Here is a 5,932-nt window from a genome sequence, read left to right as displayed (position 1 = left end):
GGCATTTCCACAGGTGTCATTTTTTAGATTTTGCCTACTTGCGTGAGCTCCAGAACTTACATCTCTGTTGGGATTTGTCTAAAGTATCTTGGAGAGTGTTATAAAAATTTCCATTTCTTCATCATTGCAATGTTGGTTGGTGCGTAGCATTGTATAATACTAATGTTATGAGGTTTTGCTTGTATTTGACTTTTAAAAGCGATCATTTATTGGGCTGGACCCAATTAGTGCATTTGCAGTTTTTTTCGTGAGAATCATAGCAACTCCGTGAATATAATTTCCTTCTTCTTTTGCAGAAAAAAACTGTCTTGTTTTCTTTAGTTTTGAAACTTCCATTACTTTTCCAATTGGTCTCCTTATTCCTAGTATTTGAATGTAGTATCTATCCATTTCGTTACAGACTATGTAATTTACCCATCTCTTTCATTTTCCTTACGTTCCACGTTCCCATTTTTAATGTGTTTCTTAATTGGACATGTTTTCATATATACAATATATATATATATATATTATATTATATATATATATTATATATATATATATATATAATATATATATATGCAAATGTGTGTGTGTATATATATATATATATATATATATATATATATATATATATATATATATATATATATATATATATGTATAAATATATATATATATATATATATATATGTGTGTGTGTGTGTGTGTGTGTGTGTGTGTGTGTGTATGTGTGTGTATAACATATAAATATAAATAAATACACACACACACGTGCGCGCTCACACGCACACACGCGTGCGTGCGTGCGTGCGTGCGTGCGTACGTGGTGTGTGTGTGTGTGTGTGTGTGTTTTGTGTGTGCGTGTGTGTGTGTGTGCGTGTGTGTGCGTGCGTGCGTGCGTGTGTGTGTTTGTGTATGTGTCTGTGTCTGTGTCTGTGTGTATATATATATATATATATATATATATATATATATATAATATAATATATAATATATATATATATACAATATTATATATAGATAGATAGAGATGTATATACCCATGTTTGAGATCTGTAACATAAATTCCTTTGTATATATAAGGACTACTTATCAATGCGAGAGGTATCTGGTCTTCGGTCCAGCCTTTGTTATACACGCACAGGAGTGAATTTCAAAAGCACCGAGTTTTCGGAACGCGGTCAGCTGGACGTCTGTCCTATATTAACCTATTATTAGACATGGAAAACGACCCGTCTTTGCTGTTTTCAGTGCACATAACCAAAACACTTGAATGATCCTCTGAAAGACGGAGACAGACATAAGATTATATTTAGAGGAATTACATAAATTTATATAAAATATCCATGGGAATAATTTAAATTAAGAGTTCGATTTCCACACATTACTTAACTTTCGTCTGCTAAGTCAAGAGATGTAGCATCCCCATAGCAACAGCGCTATCATCGTACATTATTGCTGGAAAGGACTTCGAAACCAAATTGATATTAGGAAACGAACAAGCATCGATCACTGACGCCCCCGACTGCACACTTTTTAAATAATTAACTAAGTTGTCTTTCAGTTAATTTACTCAAAAGTGGTTGTCAATTTTTGCTTTGTGTATCCTCTTTCAGTACAACTTTATTGGTCATTTCTTAATTGCCTGCTTCATATTTTCAATATATATGGAATTCAGATTGATGCATAGTATGACAAACAAAGATAATCGTTATAGAACGTAGTATTTGTTATATGTAATGCTTACAATAATCTATTGTCGTGTACATATTATTGTCATAACACTTCATTTAGTTCATTGACTTTTAAAGCACTTCAGTAAGATAAATATAAAGTTAGGTCAGTATCATATAGACTACTTATGGAACCACTATATAGAATAATACCATAGATTGTAAAACTATTATGGGCCTATCCATGCTAAGCTAGATAAGGTAAACAGGAACACTGGATGTTGTGTGAGGAAAAATGTTTCTTTTATAATCAAAGTACTATATGGGTTAATATTTCGATTATGACAATCGGGTCTTCCCGGACAACATTTATATCATCAGATTTGTTCTCGTGTGATCAAAACGAATCTGATGATCGTTTCCATCGCATTCTCCAGCCGACAATCTTGATGTGATGGGGCGAGTCCAGATAGCAAGGGAGAGCATGAATTAGATCAGGGAAATCTACGGTGAAAAACAAGCTGAAACAAGAATAGAGAACAAAAATGCGTAAAACCAGCACACAAAAAACGTTTAAAATCTGTCGGTGAAACTCTACGTACGTCCACACCATCTTTGGAAGTCTAGATGTAGAGAATATAACGAATAAAAACAAGCGAACGCTTGAGCACTACATCTCGGAATGTCATGTGATACAGCCATTCAGACCACCTAACATGAGGTATAAAGAACCATGTGAATATTTAATTTCATCTGATACATTGGAAGATATACTCGTACTATATCTTAAATTTACTATGTAATAACTAACGTAAACAAAGAACAGTTTTATGTAAGCAAAGTGCAAACGCATATCAAAGTAATATTTCTTTTGTATGATGTAAATTAAAATATAAATCATATGATTGTATGATTTATATTTTCATTTACCATGTATAGTTACATAGGCACAGAATACTGTACTGTGTCAAATATATGTAAAATTGTAATCACCATTGCCTGCGCTTGAGCAGATAGTCAGAATAGTAATTAAACTTATTTAACTTAACTTACGACCGACGCGCTAACTTTCTAAAAACCCTGCGGGAATCAGACCCATCGTTCCGTAAAAAAATACGGGATTTCACATAATCTCAACCCCCCTGTGGTTATCGTACAATACGTTCTAACCAGTAAACCAACTTAACCTTAATCCCGTACGATGCATACTCTACGATGTATATATTCCCTAGCCAGGGGGCAGAGCCCCTGGATCCTCGTGGTAGAATATGCGCTTAGCCAGGGGTAGGCTTCAATACAATACGGTATATATATTCCCTAGCTAGGAGGCTCTGTCACATACTTTTATATAACACCACATGGTCTGAACTGCTTGGTTTCTAATCACTTTTTCGGCATTTGGGGGACTTGATGGGTTCAAATATCAAGGTGTGATAGATATTAATGTCGATTTCTTCTGCATATCCACTATATTGCTTTAAAAATTAGTCAGAATCAATGCAACGCTTAAAGCGAAACATTTTTCACCGGTGTTTGTCACGGAATGGCGTCGCACGGCCTGCCAAATCTCCCGCGGCGAAAACTGGCATGTGCAAAAGGTTATTGTACAGAATAGCGGAAATAATTATCAGAGATATCATAAAATGAAAAGAATTCATTAAATACATAAGTCAAGTAAACACGAAATAATCGGTCTCACAAGCACGTAATACTACATGAACTATTTGACATATTGCAGTGATGAGTTACAAGGTCACATGTGTTTGGATCCTCGAAAGCTAAACACGACGATTACACAAGCAAACCCACGAACATTTTGGTATGAAAGTTAATCCAGTATTAAAGTTTAATCCAGCTCTCTAATGCACATACGCAATGGCAACGTCCATGACTAACTTTAATTCACCTCTGGACCAGATCAGGCTTTAACATCTGAGTTCAAATTTCAATGCCGCAAAAGGGCCCAGAACGAGCTACTTAATCCCACCAATCATGTATTGATACGTAATGACAACGTCATCAAGTCCACAGAAGAGATGGCAGTCGAGTTGCTATTAATATTTACAAAAAACAATAACGAAACAAATTCTGACATTTTCATGTCAAAGATGTATGTGGAAATTCATGAATATATATTTTTATAACTTGTGGGATATTGAAATTGCAGATAGAAAAACGAAAAGAAAATCCCACAGAATTCCAGAGTTTAAAGACACAGAAAAGGCAGTGTTATTTCCGGAATGGAAAATTATCCCCAACTTATGCAATATATCAAACGAATAAAATATAAGCTTTTAATACATCACGATTAGGTTTCAGATTCAAAGTAAACACTTCCTGATTTTTTAGGCTATAGTGACTTCAAGACCGCGTGGATATTATCATGATCCTTCTTAGCAACATCCTGTACTACCCCGCTATCAGACACCAGAAAGAGCTCTCGGAGAGAACTCCCGCGAATGTAAATTGATATTTATAAGTATAAGGCACCTTCATTTCGATTGTCTATAATATTTATAGGCTATCTGAAGTCATTTATATAATTTTATTTGTATTAACATAGATATAATCGGTATGATATAATACTTTTTCCTTCTGAAGTAAACGTTTCGTTATCAACATTAGCGTGTGATATGAAACTTGTAGAGGGTGAATACTGATTGCTATTACAGATACCCGCATTTCATGCAGATTTACTGATAATAGTTTTGACTTGTACAGTGTGTCTTGCATCTTCTGTACAAGTACTTGTTTTGGATTAAACTTTTATTCTACTTACAGAATACACCTTCATAAATGATGGGTAGGTCTTCCTCTTCCCTGTCATTTATCTCCTTTATTTTCGTTTTGCGGTCATAGATGAAAATTTATTTTTCATCAAGGTAACCATTCCATACACTTTTTTACTAACTGTTATATACGGAATTTTTTCCATTATATGTACTTACAGTATTAGACTCCTGAACTATATTAAGATATATATTGTTTGGAAGATTTTATATACGTTTAGGTAGTCACTGACAGATCCCTGAGATTTTGTAGTCAGAAGCAATTTTTATACTTTGCAATAACTTTTTTTTCCTGTTGATATGATATAGGCGAGTTTTATTATGACTTATTTGTGGAAAATGGAATGCCTGCCAATAGCTTATAAATAAATGTGATGCCAGAATGATTTCTTATTTTGATAACTCTGACTTGTAAGTATTTTATGGTATGATTCGCATGACTTTGAATTATTATGTGAATACCATATCAAAGATTTGGACACGGGCAACAACTCTCTAGATTGGTTGGTTACAACTGTGACGTCATGACGGCAGTGTAGTTTTTCTTTCTACTGAGCTGGTGGGTTCGCTGCGATTCCGGGGTGTCGGTCATCTTTTAATTATAGGCTCGTTGTTATATAAATACATATACATAAATATATAAATATATATATATATATATATATATATATATAAATATATATATATATATATATATATATATATATATATATATATATATACAATGCATATATGTGTGTGTGAATGTGTGTGTGTGTGTGTGTGTGTGTGTGTGTGTGTGTGTGTGTGTGTGTGTGTGTGTGTGGTGTGTGTGTGTGTGTGTGTGTGTGTGTGTGTGCTATGCGTGTGTATGTGTGTGTGAGTGTGAACTAATGAAAGCAGCATCCCGTCATTAGAGTAATAATGATCGCCTTCTGTCCGCCTCGTAGCGGCGCCTCGTAGCGGCCCTCTAGGACTGCGGCGGCCCAAGAAAGCGAGACTGCTCGGCCCAGACGATCCCTTTTGGCTCGTCCTTACTGGTTCTTCCCCGTCCTGCGGTCATTCCCGATCTCTGTTCGTTGCCGCTGCTCGGTGGAAGGAAGGAGAGTCAGCCAATCAGATAGCCAGAGTACACGCAAGTTACCACCAATCAGGACACTGATACTGCAAAAAATTAACTTCGACGTCATTATTTCTGTTGTAGCTTTAAGGAGGTTCGTTTACTATTGTCTACCTGAACTTCTGCATATAGGGATAACGAAAATCGCATAACATAAAGGTTCCTAGAAACTGAACCATAGACCGAATATCAACAAACTCTGCAAGCTTCAGTTACCAGATATTAGAATTTGCAGATTCCCTACTGGTTGCACGAGCGCCGGCAGCAGTATATAAGAGAGTTCATTCCGGAGCAAGTTACCAGCCTCTCTCAGCAAGCCAAGGTTAGTACCCGGTGCTGCAAAGATCCCTACCAACCAATATTTACTTTATATGAACTTGGGCGCGTCT

This window comes from Penaeus monodon, unplaced genomic scaffold (genome assembly GCF_015228065.2).
Source record: "Penaeus monodon isolate SGIC_2016 unplaced genomic scaffold, NSTDA_Pmon_1 PmonScaffold_9461, whole genome shotgun sequence".
Classification (NCBI taxonomy): domain Eukaryota; kingdom Metazoa; phylum Arthropoda; class Malacostraca; order Decapoda; family Penaeidae; genus Penaeus; species Penaeus monodon.
Note: the sequence above shows the minus strand (reverse complement) of the source record.